This window comes from Sciurus vulgaris, assembly GCF_902686455.1.
Source record: "Sciurus vulgaris genome assembly, chromosome: 2".
Classification (NCBI taxonomy): Eukaryota; Metazoa; Chordata; class Mammalia; order Rodentia; family Sciuridae; genus Sciurus; species Sciurus vulgaris.
In genome coordinates, this window is record NC_136462.1 from 175,810,444 (window position 1) to 175,831,656 (window position 21,213).

General features: G+C 39.1%; 1 protein-coding gene across 3 annotated transcripts in view; it reads right to left on the reverse strand.

Moving 5' to 3' along the window:
* PTPRA (protein tyrosine phosphatase receptor type A) overlaps nucleotides 1–21,083 on the reverse strand; it is a 136,568-nt gene extending 115,485 nt beyond the window's left edge. For 2 of the 3 annotated variants that reach the window (XM_079127541.1, XM_079127539.1), the window contains exon 1: nucleotides 20,790–21,083. The gene's annotated coding sequence lies outside the window, so the exon portion shown is untranslated. The remainder of the gene's footprint in view (nucleotides 1–20,789) is intronic. The other variant, XM_079127540.1, reaches the window with a different exon arrangement.
* Between the last annotated feature and the right edge of the window lie 130 nt (nucleotides 21,084–21,213).

Sequence of the window (21,213 nt, forward strand, 5' to 3'; positions counted from 1 at the left end):
CTTTTCTTTTTTATTATATAATCATCATGTTCTAATGACAACCTACAAGTAAGATTGGGTAATACCAAAAATAATTAACTTCTTTCTTTGGCCATATTATCTTCACCATATTATGGGGGGAAAAAAGAAGTTTGAAAGAAGTACCACTGTTATTTTAATTACTTACATGAGACTACTTCAAATCCTTGTTAACTTTTGTTCTAAAATTCACTATATGTTGTAAATATTAATCATGATAAATATAGTATACCATGTACTATATATCTAAATAAGCTCCTGTAGTAAATGCATCTGTGACAAGACATCCAGAGTAGAGAAAAACAACTTTCAAAAGCAATGTTCATTGGGTTTGAAGGTCAAGAGGTAAGGAGAAAAAGGTTCTCAATTATGCTTCAAAAGGAGAGGTAAAAGAGTTCACAAACAAAATGCAGATTTTCATAAGCCATGGATGAGCAACAATAACTAACGATCTGACAAAAAAAGAAAAAAGAAAAAATTAAAAAGTCCCCATATCAGCTGGGGAATGAAAAACAGTTGAATAAATATGGTTAAATGATAATTAAATATGATATACAACAAATATTTCTAACCTAAACTATCATTAAAATTTAAAAAATCTCTAGTTCCTCAAAACATCAGTTAGCGCTGGGAGATGTGGCTCAGTGATAGAGTACTTGCCTACCATGCAGAAGGCCCTGGATTCTAACCCCAGCATGTGGGGCTGGGGTTGGTCAATTTCCAGTTAGTGTGCATAAACTCCATCTCACAGTAATGCTACCTGGCTCCTTGAAAAACACACAGCACTCTAGCCAGAGCCAGGTACCTGGACTATGCCTAATGATTAGGTTGTATTTTTTCATTTTGAAGGAATATCCATTTGTTTCATAAGGCTAGCAATTTGCAATCTGAAATCAGAGGGTCTTTGATATGGTTCTACTGCAGTCAATTCTTCATTCCCACTATAAACCAGATACTACATTAGAACTGGAGATGAAGAAAACTATAAAATGAAAAGTCCCACAGTCCCTGTCTTCAAAGAGCAACCAGTGTAGTAAAAAAACAAACTAATAAAACTCTGACATTCAAAGAATCACACACACACACACAAAAATTCAAGTACCATTGAATATCGTTATGATATATTCTACAGAAAACAATAAAACATAATTGATGACAAGATTCCTGTAAATCTTGATGACTGGATAAAAAACAATTTTTCCTTCTGAGTATAATACTTTTCAAAAATATTAATGCTTTTATTAAAGTTGTGGCCTGCCTAAAACGGAAATAATAAAAAGAATTTGATGCTGAAGTAAGTTCACTTCACTATTCAATGAACTTAGTTCTTGCTGCCACCAAATTCAATGGGCAAGTAAAGTGAACCCATACCTCAGTAAATTTACGTACTAGTGAACATTTTGGGCGTAAGGATTCATCTAAGAGTATAAAATATTTAATCTTCACAGGATGATGTAAAGGTTATATAATATAAGCATATGGATTATACACAATCTAATAAATGTCTTGATAGAAATAAGCACAGGATCAATACAGAAGTCAGTCTGTGGCTGTCAGTGAGGGAATGCTCATTGAAGGAGATGCTTTCTAAGAAATTTTAATACTACTTAGGAAAGAGGAAGATGGGCAGTCCATCCAAGGGCAGAGAGCCTAAGCACACAGCAGGCAAGGGTCAGTGGGCTCAGGGAAAAGGTTATAAGGGGTTAGATCCCAAAAGTTTGCTCTGTTAAGGAGTATGGATTTTTTTTGAAGGATTTTTAACTGGTGAGTGCTGTAATTAGATCAGAAAGTCAAAAAGATTCTTGTGACAGCCACTTGATCAACAAATTTGGAGGAAGTAGTAGTGATTAGTTTACTAGAGACTGTATAGCAATTATTTACATGAGAAGCAGCCTAAACTCATAGACAGATGAGATGGGCAAAAGTATGCTAATTTGAGAAATATTAAAGATATAAGATGGATAAGAATGTGTCACCAACCAGATGAACATCATCTGGTTTCTCATGTAAGTTTCTGGGTTGTGCCATTCTTCAAGACTTAACAATATAAAAAGAGCACATTTAAAGAGAAGATGAAGTCAGTTCTGAGTCTGTCATAGGAGCCTGAGAAACAGCCCAGTGGAGGACACAAGAGGTTGCTGGCTACCAACTATATCTATTCTGTGGTCCAACTTTCTCCTGATTAGCAAGGAAAATGAAACCATGGCCATAGTCATATGATTCCAATAAAAAAATGTGTACAGTGAAACATGAAGCTGAAAATGAGTATCTCTGGTAAGTCAAGGAGTAGCTAAAGAAGATGGGTCCGAGGGACTGAGGAAAAACAAGAGGTAGAAAAAAATGAGGACAGTGTGTCATACAGCTCAGGGGACAGTTCAGAAAGTAAATACTGTAGAGTTCATTACATTCACTCAATTATTTTCCCTTTCCTCCCTTCCCACATGACATTTTCCTGTCAAAACCAGGAAGGAGCTGAGGATGATGGTGCACACCTTTAATCCTAGTAATTCTAGAGGCTGAGGCAGGAGGATCACAAGTCAAAGGCCTGCCTCAACAACGTGGTGAGGCCCTCAACAGTTTAATGAGACCCTGTTTCAAAATAAAATGAAAAAGGGCTGGGGATGTGGTTCAGTAGTACAGTACCCTGTCACCACAAAGGGGGAAAAAAGGAGGAAGGAAAAATGTTACTGTGTTAATTCAAATAGCTACACTGTGTCCTGATCCAGCCACAAGGGAGGAAAAACAGATATAATCAAAATAATAACTTCTAACATTTATTGAGTAATGTTGTTGAACCCAATTACCAGGTGAGGAAATGGAGACTCAGAAGGGTTAAGTATCTTGTCCAAGTTTATAAAACCTGGCATGCAGAATTTATGAACCCTAATCAATCCAACTCCCAAAATTAAAATAGGCCTCACAAAAAATATATGAAAAAAAAAAAAAAAAAAACAAAATCCAATTTGATTTGGGGGGCTGATTTAAAGGTTAATTTGAAAAAAAAAAAAAAAAGTACAAAGGGTGGCAAAACATACTCTGGACATGGATTCTGCCACTGATGCCTCATTTAGGATTCTGCTACAAAGAAGGGTACCTCTTAAGTAGGACTATCCTAGAAACAAGGAGCCTTTAGTTCCCTTTCCCCAGTCTCAAATCTCTTGACCAAAAACTGTACCATAGTCCTGGCTCTCACACAGTGAATCTGTCCTCCACATTTGAGTGAGTGATACTACAACTGTGAGAAGAAAAGATGTGAGCAATAAAATGAAGTATATCAAAGCCATAGTACTAATACTTTAAGTTTAGGATTCTTTTTGGCTAGGAGGAGGTACTAGGGATTGAACCCAAGGGTGCTTTACTACTAAGCCACATCCCCAGACCTTTTTATTTTTGAGACAAGGTCTCACTAAATTGCTGAGGCTGACCTCAAACTTGGAATCCTTCTGCCTTGGTCTACTGAGTCACTGGGATTACTGGCATGTGCTGCCACACTGAGCTAGGATAAATATTTTTTACATGTTGGTAATTCATATTTAGCTAATGAAAAGCACTGGTCTTAAGAGAATCTGCTTCAGTAGATTTGCAAGTTTAATTTCTTAGTATCACAGACTGTTAAAGCATAAGGAAATTCTATATGTTAATGTAGTGCCTTTGACCTGTCAAGGACTGGGTTCCATCCTCACCACCACACAAAAATAAATTAAATAAATAAAAGTGTTGTGCCTATCTACAACTAAAAAAATTAAAAATTAAAAATAAAGATAGGAAGGGCATGTTGGAGCACCTGTCCAGCATGTACAAAGCCCTGGGTTTGATCCCTAGCACTGCAAATAACAAACAAGAAGGAGAAGAGGAGGAGCATATCTTAATCTGCTAAATCTGTTTATCAACGTTGTTGATAAACATAAAACATACCCTCCTTTACTGGTAATTGAAATATCAAACTTAAGTAACTATTACATTGCACAGCCATGTAATATATGTGGAAGATTTCACAAGTACTATTCACAGTACCTGTAGAAAGGGATGTCTTTGAAAAGGGAAGATGGAAGGAAGAGAATTAACTTTTATTATATATTTTTGGTATTACTGATACGTTTTTAACATGTATACATATTAATTATTCAAATACACAATTTTAAGTTAAACGCAATTTTAAAAATATAAGAACTAAAAACATCAAAACCATGTTTATCTTCTTTCTTTTTTAGAATCTTTTTTTTTTTTTAAGAATCTCTGCCTTAGAGGTTCAGAACACCTGCAGAGGTACTATTGCTAACTGGGCATGAACTATAGAAGGAAAAGAATTTTCCCTGCCCCATGCTAACAGCAAGACCCTGGGCAAGGCAGAATCTCCCTGGACTGCTTCTGCTTCTCATCTGTGAGGTTTGGACTCAAGGACTTGCGAGGCCCATTTAGCTAACACACCAAACTGAAGAAAGAAAGAACCAACAGCTGCAAGTCACTTTGAACTCAGTAGAGGGTAAGGGCTAACAAAATGGGCAGGCCCAGCTAGGAAGTAGGGAACACCGGAGGGTCTTGCAGAGTGCAGGCAGAGGCACTGACTTATGGACTGGTCTCACTCACTGAAAGGTGGGAGATGCATTCACATCACTGGAGACCAGAAAAGGCAACCAGAACAGAAACATCAGGGTAAAAGACTGGACCCCTCAGTTTCTTTTAGAACAGCAGAAATCCTGGAACTATTCCACAATGTTCTGCTAACAGTACTGCTGACACATCAATGGAAGGCATTCTCTTTATTAATGAGTAGTATCAATGCATTTACAATATGGTATTAAGCCGCCTGTCAACCAATATTTGAAAAGTAATTGTGGGTTAAGTTATTTGTCAATCAATATTTGAAAACTGCCTGCACAATTTACAGCAGCAGGATTTCAACTTCTTCCTACATACTGAAGCTCCATTCACCAACTAACAATCATGTCTTCCAAAAACCCCAAATCCGGAATTCTACAAATGCTTCTTCTTAAATCATGCTTGTCCACATATCTCCACATCTCTCATCACCACTCCAGAAGGCCATCATCACCGGCCAAACCTGCTCAATCACCAAATAAATCTCTCTGATCTGCCCAGTCCATTTTCTACAGTAGTGACAATCAAAACTTTCTGACTGCCAACCCACTAATAAGAACATCCCCAACATATCTTCACCTATAAATACTGCATATGTACTAATATATGTAAATAAAACAAAAAAAAATGTTTCAAGTGAAACAATAATGATCACATTAATGGTACTGATACCACTAAAATATTGATATAAAACTCATTTTTTGTGTGACCCATATTATTAAATATTTCCAAATAGGTTTGACAAAAAATTTCATTTTAACACTTTGTGGCAAAATAGTTTGAAAGTCTGATATCAAGTCGATATTTGTTTTTAATGGCTAACAGAACCAAAAGAGAATGGGTCCAAAAGGAATGCGCACTGTGGCTATGTTTGTTAACTGTGATGTTTATCTTTCTACCACCCAATAACAAAAACATTTTCATTTACATTTGGCTAAAAAATGTACATCTTCCTTTCTTTCTCTTTTGGCTAAAAAATGTACATCTTCCTTTCTTTCTCTTTTTTCTGATGGTGCTGGGGATCAAACCCAGGGCCTTGGGCTTGTTAGGCAAGCTCCCTGTCACTGAGCCATACCCTAGCATTTCAAATGTTCATCTTCTCAGACACAATTACTCTTAAACACTAATCAGAATATGTTACATTTTTATATTTCTAACAAATGGGTTTGAAATCACTACAATTCATCACTTGGGAGTATTTTTAAACTTTTTACTACAGAAATTCTGAAATACAATAAAGAGAACACAATAAACAAACCCTTTTATACCTATTATTTGTCTTTAATAATTATGAATATGTGTCCATTCTTGTCTCACCTATAACCCTCCAAACACACTGAATAATTGTTAAGCAACTTCCAGATATTATATCATTTCATCCATAAATATTTCAGTATTTGTCTCTAAGTCTTCCTTTTTAAATACTCTCACACACACACACACATAATCACAATGCTACTATCATAACTTAAAAAAATAAAATTATTTAACAATATTCTGATATTCCCAATGGTAGATATCATAAATATCTTCCAACAGTGGTTTGTTGAAAGCACATGTAATATGTAATCTACACATTACATTTAATAATATGTCTTGAGTCTTTCTTAAGCTGTAATAATTCTTTTACTCTTTTTTCTTAACATTTATTTGAAGTGACAGGATTCATTTTTTCTGCAGTAGTTCTCACATTCTGAGTTTGCATTCTATAAACTGTTAGATCCAGAAGCTTAATCTGAGTTAGTTTTGATTTGCTTTATGGAGAGGGGAGTAACATGAATGATGTCATGTTTTTCCTACTGCATCACACAGAAGGGACAAAAGGTTTGGTTGTCCCAATTTCAGATGTGTTATGATTCATCAGAATAATGTCAGCTTGACCCCCTCTCTATTATAAAGTTCCATAATGTTTTTTTTTTTTGTTTTGGGGGGGTTATTTATTTTTTTTTACAGACTGCATTTTGATTCATTGTACACAAATGGGGTACGACTTTTCATTTCTATGGTTGTGCATGAAGAAGATTCATATCATTCATGTTATCATACATGTACATAGGGTAATGATTTCTGTCTCATTCCACCATCTTTCATACCCCCGCTCCTCCCCTCCTCATTTCCCTCTACATAATCTAAAGTTCCTCCACTCTTCTCTTACCCCCCCACCCCCATTATGTATCATCATCCACTTGCCAGGGAAAATATCCAGCCTTTGGTTTTTTGGGCTTGGCTTATTTCACTTTGCATGATATTCTCCAATTTCATTCATTTATCTGCAAATATTATTCTTTATGGGTGAATAATATTCCATTGTGTATATATACCACAGTTTCTTTTTTTTTATTTATTTATTTTTTATTGTAAACAAATGGGATACATGTTGTTTCTTTGTTTGTACATGGCGTAAAGGCATACCATTTGTGTAATCATAAACTTACATACAGTAATGTTGTTTGATTTATTCTGTTATTTTTTCCCTTCCCCCCACCCCTCCCACCCCTCTTTACCCTCTATACAGTACTTTCTTCCTCCATACTTGCCCCCCTCCCTAACCCTAACTCTAACCCTAACACTGACCCTTCCCTCCCCCCCATTATGTGTCATCCTCCACTTATTAGTGATATCATTCGTCCTTTGGCTTTTTGAGATTGGCTTATCTCACTTAGCATGATATTCTCCAATTTCATCCATTTGCCTGCAAATGCCATAATTTTGTCATTCTTTATGGCTGAGTAATATTCCATTGTATATATATACCACAGTTTCTTTATCCACTCATCAATTGAAGGGCATCTAGGTTGGTTCCATAGTCTGGCTATTGTGAACTGAGCAGCTATGAACATTGATGTGGCTGTATCTCTGTAGTATGCTGATTTTAAGTCCTTTGGGTATAGGCCAAGGAGTGGGATAGCTGGGTCAAATGGAGGGTCCATTCCAAGTTTTCTAAGGAATCTCCACACTGCTTTCCAGAGTGGCTGCACTAATTTTGCAGCCCCACCAGCAATGTATGAGTGTACCTTTCTCCCCACATCCTCGCCAACACCTGTTGCTTGTATTTTTGATAATCGCCATTCTAATTGGGGTGAGATGGAATCTTAGGGTGGTTTTGATTTGCATTTCTCTTATTACTAGAGATGTTGAACATTTTTTCATATGTTTATTGATTGCTTGTACATCTTCTTCTGTGAAGTGTTCATTTCCTTAGCCCATTTGTCGATCGGATTATTTGTATTGTTGGTGTAGAGTTTTTTGAGTTCTTTATAGATTCTGGAGATTAGTGCTCTATCTGAAGTATGATTGGCAAAGATATTCTCCCACTCTGTAGGCTCTTTCTTCACATTACTGATAGTTTCCTTTGCTGAGAGAAAGCTTTTTAGTTTGAATCTATCCCAGTTATTGATTCTTGCTTTTATTTCTTGTGCTATGGGAGTCCTGTTGAGGAAGTCTGGTCCTAGGCCGACATGTTGAAGATCGGGACCTACCTTTTCTTCTATAATCTGCAGTCTCTGGTCTGATTCCAAGGTCCTTAATCCATTTTGAGTTGAGTTTTGTGCAGGGTGAGAGATATGGGTTTAGTTTCATTCTGTTGCATATGGATTTCCAATTCTCCCAGCACCATTTGTTGAAGAAGCTATCTTTTCTCCATTGCATATTTTTGGCGCCTTTGTCTAGTATTAGAAAGTTGTATTTGTTTGGGTTTGTGTCCGTGTCCTCTATTCTGTACCATTGATCTACCTGTCTATTTTGGTACCAGTACCATGCCGTCTTTGTTACTATTGCTTTGTAATAAAGTTGAAGTTTGGGTATTGCGATACCCCCTGCTTCATTTTTCCTGCGAAGGATTGCTTTAGCTATTCTGGGTTTCTTATTCTTCCAGATGAATTTCATGATTGTTTATATACCACAGTTTCTTTATCCATTCATCTGATGAAGGGCATCTAGGTTGATTCCACAATCTAGCTATTGTGATTTGAGTTGCTATAAACATTGATATGGCTGCCTTACTACAGATAATGGTTTTAACAGCTGCTAATAATAAATGCCTAGGTTCTTTATTTCATTAGAGTATCTGGAAATTAGAAATATATTTGGAGATTTTTATCAGGTTACAAAATTACATTTCCAAGTTTTTCATGTGGGAAATTATAAGAATTTTTATAGATACAACAAAATCACAGTGAAATCATAAATCATTTGGGAAATGCAAATCCAAACCGCAAGGCAATTCCACTTCAAACCCACTTGGGATGACTGAAGTTAAAAAGATAATAACAAGTGCCAATAAGGATGTGGAGAAATGGATACTATTATAGAATTACTGACAGGATTATAAAATGGTACAGATGCTCTAGAAAGCACTTAGCAATTCCTCAAAAAATTAAACACAGATCAAGGCATAGAGGTACATGCTTGCAGGAGGCTGAGAGAGGAGGATCACAAGTTTGAGGCCAGCCTCAGAAATTCAGTGAGACATTCAGCAACTTGAGACCCTGTCTCAAAATAAAAAATCAAAAGGACTGGGGAATGTAACTCAGTAGTAAAACACCCCTTGGTTCAATCCCTAGTGCCAATAAATAAATAAATGCACAAACAGATCCAGGTGCAGTGGTGCACACCTATAATCCCAGTGACTCTGGAGACTGAGGCAGGAGGACTTCAGGTTGGAGGTCAGCCTAGGGAACTTAACAGAACCCTGTCTCAAATAAAAATACAAATGGCTGGGGATGTAGTTTAACAGTAGAGAGCCCTAACTAAGGCCACAGATTATGCAATTTTATTTTTATGAAATACTCAGAATAGACAAATCCACAGGGACAGAAATATTAGTATATACCAGGGGCTGGAGAGAACAGAATGGGGAGTGAAGCTAATGGGTACATGGTTTCTTTTTGGAGTGATAAAAATGCCCTTAAATAAGAATGGTGATAGTTGCACAACTCTATAAATGCACTAAAAAACCACAGAATTTCATGATATGTAAATTATCTCAATAAAGCTTGTTTTTAAGTATCAAGAGGAAAGTGTTCTCCCAAAGCATTTTCTAAGAAGAAATAAATTACTTTCATGTTCATTATTAAAATAATACCTTTACTTGAAGAGACAGATTAAGGATATTACTTTTTCAAATGATATTTGCTTTGTAGCACACTTATCATAAAAAGTTGACTGGGGGTGGGAGCAGTGGGGGCAATGCCGGGATCAAAACCAACGCCTTGCCAGGCACAGTGGCACACGCCTGTAATCCAAGTGGCTCAGGAGGCTGAGGCAGGAGGATCACCAGTTCAAAGTCAGCCTCAGCAAAAGCGAGGTGCTAAGCAACTCAGTGAGACCCTGTCTCTTAAAGGGCTGAGGATGTGGCTCAGTGCCCCTAAATTCAATCCCCAGTACCCCAAAAAATAAATAAATAAAACCAGGGCCTCGCCCATGCTAGGCAAATGCTCTAATACTGAACTACACCCCCAGTCCCAAACAGTTGGCATTTTTTAAGTCAATTAGTTTATTTATCTGTTGTTATCATTGTTATTTGTGTGTGTGTGTGTGTGTGTAGTACCTGGGTTGAACCCAGGGGTACACTACCACTGAGCTACACCCCCAGCCCTTTATTTTTTAGTTTGACACAGGGTCTTGATAAATTGCTGAGACTGGTCTCAAACTTGCAATCCTCTTGTCTCAGTATCCTGAGTCACTGGGATTACAGGCATGCACCATTGTGCCTGGCTTTATTTTTCATTTTGAGACAGGGTCTCATTAAATTGCCCAGGCTGGCCTCAAACCTGTGATCTTCCTTGTGAGCCTCCCAAATAGGTGGGATTATACATGTGTGCCACTGCACCTGGCAACAGTTGGCCTTTTTTTTTAAATTTTTTTAACAGTAGGCTTTTTAATTGATGCATTAATCATTAAATATAATAGTGGGATACATAAATGCATATAACATAATTTGGTCAATCTCATTCCCCAGTACTTTCCCTTTCCCTCCTCCTAATCTGCTTCCTCTACTCTACTGATCTCCTTTCTATCATTAGCATTATTACTTTAATTACATTATAATTGTAGATAAGTGAGACTCATTATAGTATATTTGCACATGGACATAGCATATTTGATAGATTCCATTCTTAGTACCTCCTCATTCTCTTCCCTCCTTCCTCCCTCTAGATACCCTCAAGAAATAAAACTGGGACTGGTTTTATTTCTACTGGCTCAGTCGGTAGAATGCTTGCTTTGTAAGCACAAGGCCCTGGGTTCGATTCCCAGCACCCAAAAAAAAAAGAAAGAAAGAAAACCAAGAGCCAGCACAGTAGTGCCTTCCTGTAATCCCAGTGGCTCCAGAGGTTGAAGCAGGAGGATTTCAAGTTCAAAGCCAGCCTCAGCAACTTAGTAAGGCCCTAAGCAACTTAGCAAGACCCTGTCTCAAAATAAAATGGACTGGGGATGTTGCTCAGTGGTTAAGTGCCCCTGGCTTCAATCCCTAGTTTAAAAAAAAAAACAAAAGAAAGAAAGAAAAGAAAAAGAAAACCAAAAATCATTAAGGGGGATGGCATCAAAAAGCTTCTGCAGAGCAAAGGAAAAAATTAAGAATGTGAAGAAAGAACAGATTGGGAGAAAATCTTTGCCAGCTACACTTCCAAGAGACAATTAGCATCTAGAATATATAAAAAACTGAAAAAAAAAAACCTCAAAAACAAATAACCCAGTCAACAAATGGGTAAATGATTAAAAAAATTTTTTTTTCTCAAAAGAAGAAATATGAATGGGCAACAAATATGTGAAAAAATGTTCAACATCATTAGTAATCAGGGAAATGCATATCAAAAACTACAGTGAGATTTCATCTCACACCAGTTGGAATGGAAATCATCAAGAATGCAATAAAAGCCAGGCGTGGTGGCACACACCTGTAAACCCAGCAACACTGGAGGCTGAGGCTCTAAGCAACTTAGCAAGACCCTGCCTCAAAATAAAATATAAAAAAGGCTGGGGATGTGGCTCAGTGGTTAAGTGTCCCTGGGTTCAATCCCTCATACTGAAATGGGGAAAAAAGAATCCAAATAATAATAATAAATGCTGGCAAAGATGTGAGGGAAAAGGTACATGGTTGGTGGGAGTGCAAATTAGTACAACCACTTTGGCAAGCAGTATTGAGATTACTCAAAAGTCTAAGAATGGAATCACCCTGTGACCCAGCTATTCCACTCCTTGACATTTATTCAAAAGAACTAACATCAGCATACTATACTGATACATGCATACCAGCGTTTGGAGTAGCACAATTCAGAAAGGCAAGCTAATGGAACCAGCCTAAGCAAATGTCAACAGATAAAAGAATAAATAAAATGTGGTATATATACACAACGGAGTTTTATTCAGTTATAAAGAAGAATGAAATTATGTCATTTGCTGATAAATGGATGAAATTGGAGAACATTATGAAATGAGCCAGACTCCGGAAGTTTTCCCTCATATGTGGAAGTTGGAAAAAGAGAAGGAATTTTAAATGGAGGCAAGGGAGGGGTGGTCAGGAAAACAGAAAGGTGACCAACAGCTGACTGACTATTTTTCCCCCTTCTTTTTTTCTTTTTTGCAGTACTTTGAGTAGAACCTAGGGGTGCTCCACTCCCTTTTATATTTTTTTTTATTTTAAGACAAGGTCTCACTAAATTACCAAGGCTGGCCTCAAACTTGTAATCCTCCTACCTTGGCCTCCCAAGTGGCTGAGATTACAGGTTATGTGCCACCATACCTGGCCAACTGGCATTTTTAAAAAGAAAATAAGTCATCAACAACTCTATCACAACATAACTAATGAAGGACACCTGACTCGACAGCTTCTCCATTACAAGGCAATGAACCAGTTTCTCTTTTAATCAAAACAGTTTTGTCAGTAGTTTATATTTAGACAATTACTCCAAATAACAATGTTCTTAAGGCAATTATTTACTATTAAGAGTATGTTTTCCAATAGCTCACAAAAGAAGTGGTTCTTTCTGAATTCAATTATTAAAAAGACTCTAGTAATATATGCTAAAAGCTGCTTAACTCTTTTTAATTTTTTTTTTTTTTTTTAGTGCTGGGGATCAAACCCGGGGTTTGGCATATACCAGACAAGCACTCTACCACTGAGTTATACCTCCAGCCTTGGACTCACTGTACAGCAAACCTCCCATACTGCAAAATTTGTTCAAATAGTTACTTCTTTAGAGATGAGGTCTTGTTAGATTGCCCAGGCTGGTCTTAAACTCAGGATCCTCCTGCCATAGCCTCCCAAATCTGGGATTAAAGGTACATGCCATGCCACAGGAATCAGGTTTATTCTAATATTATTTGATCACAAATTCAGCACTGTTTTCTATGCATTCTCTAACATTATCTACTGACAAAGGAATGCATTTTGGCTGCTTGACATATTATTTTCCATGTATTAAATCAATTTTGTTTATTTAAGTGAACCGGGCAGGTAAGGGAAGAACCTGCTAATGGTATGTGCCTTTATGTCTTTTATAAGAACCAGAAATTTGGTGAAGCATTTGACTGAATCACCTATAACTGTAAACATCATTTTAAAAAAAAAAAGAGAGAGAGAGAGAGAGAGACAGGCGCATTGGTGCATGAGTCGAGTAGCCCAGGATCCTGGATTAGGCAGGAGGATTGTTAAATTCAAAGCCAGCCTTAACAACTTAATGAGACCCTGTCTCAAAACACAAAAATGGGGCTCAGTGGTTAAGTGCATCTGGGTTCAATCTCTGGCACCAAAAAAAAAAAGGGGGGGGGGGGCTAAGGTATGGCTCAGTGATACAGTAATTCCTTAGCATCCCCAACACTGGAAGTAGGGGGCAGACTATATTCCAGATGCTTAGTTTTCAAATGTCTTGGTATTGATGATAGCCCCCTATTTTATTATTTGCCATCTCAAGGTTCTACATACTTTTAATGAAGGATTTCTATTAATAACAGAGGCTATAAATCCACATTTCATAAAAGTTTCTTGATATTCTTCATACGAATGAGTTCATTTCTTTAATATAATTTAATAGTTCACCAAGAATTCTTAATAGAAGACTAGTATCAGCTCTGCCATCTTATTTGTTTGTTTGTGCTTGTATTAACAGTTTATTCTTCAATCACTGGCTTCTTTGCAGATTCATTTTATAACCTTTGCAGATTAATGAAAAGTTAATAAAGTAAACTATTAACAATATGTTGTAATTGGGTGTCATAGAGTATATCTGTAATCCCAACTACTAGGGAGGCTGAGGGAGGAAGATCACAAGTTTAAAGTCAACCTAAGGTGGGGGAATAGAGGAGGTCACATTCCTGGCTCTCCCATGGTATGAAACCAAGAAAGGAGACAGGCAGCTTCTCTACAAGTGAGGTATTGGAAACCTTCAGAAACCCTCTAAGTCTACAGGGTAGAAACTCTACTGCCTCAGATCCATACTGTTAGATGGGTAGACACACAACATGAGAAAGCAAGGGAACAAATTGCCCCCAAACAAACTAAGATACTCCAATAACAGAATTAATTGACACTAAAGTGGAAGAAATGTCAGAGAAGGAGTTTAGAATGTGCATAGTTAAACTGATTCGCAAAGTATAGGATGGTATAAGAATGAAGTCAGAGAGAAAATACAGAACTGAAAGATCACTTCAACGAAGAGGTAGAGATTCTTAAAAAAAAAAAAAAAAAAAAACCAGAAATGAAGGAAAACATTAAACCAAATTTAAAATTCAATAGAAAGCATCACCAACAGACTAGACCACTTGCAAGACAGAACCTCAGGCAATGAAGATAAAATATATAATATTGAAAATAGAGTTGACCACGGAGAGATGTTAAGAAACCATGAACAGAACTTCCAAGAATTGTGGGATAACATGAAAAGACCAAATTTAAGGTTTACAGGGATAGATAAAGGCACAGAGATACAAACCAAAGGAATGCACAATCTTTTCAAAGCCAGCCTGGGCAACCTCATGAAACCCTGTCTCAAAATAAAGCTCAGTATGTGAAGCCCTGGGTTCAATCTGTAGTATGACAAAAATAAATAATAAAATAAAAAGGGTTGGGGATGTTGGTCAATGGTGGAGTGTGTGCCTAGTATGTATGAGGCCAGGGGCCCAAATCCCACTACTACCAAAAAATAAATAAATAAATAAAGTTGCAATCCACTGAATGAACCAGTATATCTCTGCTCACTGCAGAACTCCCTCTCTTCCTTCAGGACACCCAAAATTCTGTACTTGACACATTAACACCAACACTATGTGATCTACACACTCAAAAGTATGCCAATGACGATCCCTGAATTAGTTTTCTTATTTTTTAAAAAATTATTTTCAGTTGTAGACAGACAGACACAATACCTTTGTTTTATTTATTAATGTGGTGCTGAGGATCGAACCCAGTGCCTCACGTGTGCTAGGCAAGTGCTCTACCCCTGAGCTACAACCCCAGCCCAGTTTTCTTCTTTTTTAAGGCAAAATAAAAATTCAAAATTTCTTCCAGCATCTCAGTGAACTGTCATATCCACATCTCTGAAAACTACCACTCTAGAATGCAGCACTGTGAATGTCTACAACTGCAGATCAAATTGGCTCAATCTCCTGCTTAAAATCCTTCAGTGGCTTAGCTCTGCCTTCATAAAGTCCAAAATCCATGTATGCACACGGAGCCCTCAACTCTGGCTTCTGTCTCTCAAGTCCAATGGTTCTCAACCCTGACTACACATTAGAATCACCTGGAAAAGCCGAGAAATGGGGGCACATGCCTATAATTCCAGTGGCTCAGGAGGCTGAGGCAAGAGCATCGCAAGTTCAAAGCCAGCCTCAGCAAAAGTGAGGTGCTAAGCAATTCAGTGAGACCCTGTCTCTAAATAAAACACAAAATAGGGCAATCTCTGATACGCAAAAAAAAAAAAAAAAAAAATATCACCCGGAAAATTAAACTATATACACACATTCTCAGGCTATACCTACAGCAAATTAAATTAAAATGATCAGGGGTGTGGCATTTGCATCCCTAATTTTTTTTTAATTCTCCAGGTTAATTTAAAGCACAGCCAGGGCAGAGAATTATGACTCTAATGTCACAGCAAGCCACCTGCCATTTCCTGCTCATCATGATCAGTCAGTTTCAGGTGCTCACCAACCTTTCAATTAGGCCTTGTTCCACCAAGTGTGATCCACCCACCAGCAGCATCCGTCTCACCCAGGAGGTGGTTAGCAATGTAGAATCTCAAGTCCCACCCGGACCTACTGAATCAGGTCTTGGCATTTTAACAAGATTCCCAGATGGTTCATGTGCATATTCAAGTAAGAGAAGCGCTGCCCTGAGCTACCAAATCCCTTCCCAGCTCAGGGCTTTTGCAAATGTTGCTTAACTGTTGAACTTCTCTGGCATTCCCTGGACACCTTATTCTTCTCTTCTGATTACATCCACCACATCTATAATTACCATAAAGTGATTAATTTCTGTCTAAGTGCCACAAGGACAGAAATCATATCCATGTTACTCTGGGGTATGCCCTGCTCCTCACACAATGCCTGGTATATTCAACAGAACAGCATCTAGTCTTATATTTCATGCCAATATGATCCCATTCTATACTTTTCTAATGTTTGTCTCATTAAGTAAATGTAAGTTACACCTATAATCTCCTAGCTACAGGCTGAGGTAGAAGGACCATAAGTTCAAGGCCAGCCTGCACAACTTAGCAAGACCCTATCTCAAAATCAAATTAAAAAGGGCTAGGGATGTAGCCCAGTAGTAGAGCGCTTGCCTAGGATGTACAAGGTCCTAGGTCTCATCTCCAGTACTGCGGGGAAAAAAGAAAAAAAAAAAAAAAGAAAAGAAAGAAAAAGAAACATGAATTAAACTTTTCTCAAGATATCATTACATTTCTTTAAAATTAATTAAATATTAGGTTTTGATTATGATAGCACTGGCTGTGTTGTCAGGAATCAGGGCCATATAAAATTGCTGACAGTGTTGTAAAGTAGTTCAACCTTTAAAGATAACAATTCAGCAATAAAATATTATTCTGATACAGTGAGCATACTGGAGGGGTAAGGATCCAAGAAAATAATCCAAAACAAAACAAAGAAGTATTTGAACAAGGGTGTTCAGTTTATAAAAGTACCAATTATAACAATAAAAAAGGGAAAACTTAACAGAATGTACAAACCACAGCTGTCGATGCATGCAATATTATACTGATTTAAAACAACAAAGATATATGAGTAAATATAAAATATTTTATGCTATTCAACAATTCAAAAAATATCATCTCTGTGTACTGACTACAAATAAAAAATCAATGTCTATACTGGGCTATTTTTGAGTTTCTGCTGAGCTTTATTAAGTTTGTATTATATTATTGCTAGCTTTGTTACAGTTACTTAAGGCTAAACAATTTTTTTTCTTACCTTTGGCATTTGAAAATGCTTATTAGTTACTATGCTGGAAGTTAAAAAGATTCTATATCTGGCCAATTTCCTGGCTTATAACACAAACTTAACCTGCATCTCATTTTTTCCACATGAAGATGGAGCAAAATAATGCAACAATGTTTACAAATTTGCTAAGTGCCTCCAGAAAGGTACTAGTCAAATACAAATATCAGAGCTGCAAAACACAAGCCATCACCACCCAACACTGCTCTTCTTGCACAAGTCACTTTGATCTTTCTGAGCCTCAATGTGTCGTAAATTAAAAGAAATAAGCTAGAATGGCATGAGGGTGGGTGGCTGATAAGAGAAAGGTAGGTATGTGGTAGTTGAAAAAGCATGCCAGGTAATCCTGCTAGCTATTCTGATGACAATCCACTAAGATACACTCATATTTTGGGGCAGAGAATAAATTGGCTGAACTACCTGAAAGGGGTGGTAATTCGGTTACATGTCTAAAAATTTAAAAATGTACACATATTTTCACAAAGTAGTTCCACTTCTAAAAGCATTCTGTTCAGATAATTTTACACATGCACTCATAACAAAGTATGTACTTTGTATTGCACTGTTATAGAAAAATATGGAAACAAATGTTTAATATGAAGACTAGTTACAAATACATATGGCCACATGTGCAAATACATAGTCACACAGTTAAATAAGATAATGTCAGTACAAAGAATGAACAATTCTACAGGTACTAATTTGGAATAATTTCCTAAATATGTTGTTTTGTTCTTTATTTTTCCGGTGCTGAGGATCAAAGAAGGCCTCAAGCATCCAACATTGAGCCACATTCCCAACCCTAAATATGTTAATTTTTTAAAAGTAAGGTGTGACTGGTCTGTATCACTGTGGAAGTAGATGTAGGTTGACAGTGTTTATAAAGGAACAATGTGGACAGAAGGGTAACAGAACTGGACACTTCAGCCATCCCTGGAGAAAGACCTTAGGAAACAGGAGACTTGGGGTCTGAATAGAAAAGTAATTTGTTTTCTCTACATGCCCTTTTGTATTGCTGGAATTTTTCTCTCATTTCTCTATCTTTTCCCAAAACCGAACAGAATTCTCTTCATACCCTCCTTTGGGTCTAAGAGGATATGATTCTACCTGTGTCAGGCCTGGCCACTGTCTTCTAAATTGCACAGGTATCAGCATTAGCCACAAATGCCCTCAAATGACCTTTCCAAAGCCCACTCAGTCCAAGTCCCTGACCTCCTTTAAATCCTTCCTCCAGTGGCTCTCCAAAGCTCAAACTTAAACATAGTATCTATAACCTTTCAAGCTGACCCTAATCTCATCTCCCAACCCTCTTACCTTTACCCAGTTCCACTGTTTAACCTCTTCCCAGTTCCTGAGGGCAGTAGGTCCTTCTCAATACAAACCTGTTGGTGCTGTGCTATTTCCTATGTGCACTGTCCACTATGTGCAAACTTCTATGCATCCTTCAGAACACAAAGGCCCATTCCAAGAAAGCTTTCCTAGATCACCTAGGGATGGAGGGAATGTCCCCTGCACAATCTGGCAGAGGTTCTGGAAATAGACTACCAAGACTCAAAACCTGACTATACCTTCATCTGCCCACTGTATGGCCTCAGCTTCCACCCCTATACAACTACTGAAAGGATTAAATGAGATAATTCACATCAAGCACTTCTTACACAATCTGTCACAGGCAAGTAAAAAAACAACAGAGAATATTATTACATTCTAGTACTACCTGTAATATCACTATTTATAGCTACCAGTCCTGCATTAAACTGTGAGCTCCTTCAAGGTAAGAGCATGACTTCATTACTTTCATTTTGCATCCCAAGCAATAAGCCTTGCAAATATAAAGCACATGAATATACTTAGGTAAGTGGGTTCCCTTTTCTGGTTCAGTATTCCATTCACATGCTAAATAAGTAGCTACAAAGTATCCACATCAGTAAGATCAATTTGGGCAGACAGATGAAAAGTGAGCAGCTTTTGGCCTTTCCTTCAAGCAGACTGGAAGTTGGTGGAATGTGGAAAGTGCTGGTTCTTGACTCCCAAATACTTATGGGGGCTGGGTAGGATGGATATGGGGAGATAGGAAATCTGATGTAGTAAAAGTCCTGGGCATGCACTCTAAGCAGGCCTTCAGGAAACACAGTGAAAAATTATCTTGGGTATTGGGAAAGGATCTAGGAGACAACAGAAAAGAATTTTTCCACCAAGAAAAGGTGAACAAGGGCTGGGGATATAGCTCAGTTGGTAGAGGGCTTGCCTCACACGCACAAGGCCCTGGGTTCTAATTCCTAGCACCAAAAAAAAAAAAAAAAAAAAAAACTGAACAAGACACAGCTCCTGCCCCTAAGAAGTTTCTCAAATGAGAAGACCTAGCTAGTAGGATGGAGCATGCCTGTAATCCTAGCGTTTTAGAAGGCTGAGGCAGGAGGATTCCAAGTTTCAGCCTTAGCAATTTAGCAAAACACTATTTCAAAACAAAAACATAAAGGGCTGGGGATGCAACTCAATGGCAAAGCTCCCAGAGATTTGAGACAGAGAGGGAGAGAGGAGCTTTAAAGGAATATATGGAGCTTGGTAGGTAAAGGTGAAAGAGGATCACAGAAAATAAAAACCTTCTAAAATTGAAAGTGGTCAAAAAGCTCCGAATAGCCAGGGTGGGGATGAAGGAAAAGAGAACTGAGGGATTAGCCTAAAGTAAAAAAGTAAGTTGAGGCAAGAGTATCAAGGGCCTTGGATGACCTGATAAGGCATTCTGGGCTTCATTCACCCCCATGGGAAAAAGAAAGCGAAGGAGTTTTTAAGTAAACAAGTGACAGCATCAGATCTGTGTTTTTGAAAGGAGTGGCCAGGCAGGAAGATGCTCGCCTTTTCCTACCCAGTCGTCCTCTCACCCATCTTCTGGTTCTCTGGCTGCCTCAACAGCTAGCAGGTGGCACGTGAAACGATCTCCGGGGAGATATGACTGGTTCAGGGCAGGAATCCCTATTCTGAGCACAGGCTTCTGAAGGCATTCACCCTGCCTAGAACGATCTGAATATTCCTCTTTCCTGCCTCACAATATCATCACTGACAAAACACACACACACACACACACACACACACAAACATACTCGACATTCGATTCAATTTTTATTTCCAGGAAACAAGATTTTTTAAAGATTTTCTTTTTAATTTACCGGAATTAAAAAGGGAGGGGACGTGTATTCTCAAGTGGCTCACTTTGAACTCTGGGCAGCTGTAAGCCCCTATTTTTCTTCTTAAGCATCCTCAACAGTTGGGAGTAGGCAGCAGAGAAGGGAGCCTGGGAGACCGGCGGCGGCGGCCGGGCAGGGCGGGGAGGGGCTGGGGGTTTTAAGGGAAAGAAAAGTTGGTCACTGCAAGAGCAAATTTCCTCCTGTCCGGAGTTTTCCTCTTTCTTCCTATTAAATGAACCTGAGCACAAGCTGTTCTCGCTGTTCCAAGTTTCCTTTCAGAACAAACCACGGCAGTGCCTTGGCCTGGCGCTAGAAGGTCGCACGCAAAGTTCCTGGGCAGTCGAGAGGGGTCGGTGCCCTGTCCGGCACGTTTCCGGGGACCCCCTCCCCCTCCCCACCGCGCAGGGACCTGGGATCCGACTGCAGAAGCGGGAGGGATTCTACTGGGAAAAGGAGGATCCGGGGACCCCTCCCACCCGCACCCGGAGCCGCCCCCGCTTCCGGAGCCCACCCGGGCGGCGGCGACACCACACTCACCGAGTCGGGCGTTGGGCGGGACCGCTGGGGACGAGGACGGCGCCTCCGCCTGGGTTCTGCGGCTGCGTCTCGGCCCGCCACTCGCCCTCAGGGCCGCCGCCCGGCCCGCGGCCTGGAGCCCCGCGGCGGCGGCGGCGGCCTCGCCTCCATGGCGAGGGGAAGTGGCGGAGGGGGCGACTGGGCGGGCAGCGGTGATGGCGGGTTTGGCCCGGGGTCCGAGCTGGATCGCGCGCGCGTCCCTGTCAGCGCCGCACTCGCTGCAGCCTCGCTCCCGACCCGGCCTTAGCTGTAAGGCGCGTCCCCATTGGCCGTTCAGAGACGGGCGCTGGTTGGTTGACACCGAACGGGCGTCTCCGGCCCTCGTGGGCCCCGCCCTCGCGCGCTTCCGAGAGCTCGCGGGTCCGCCGGGGGCGGGGAGTCGGGT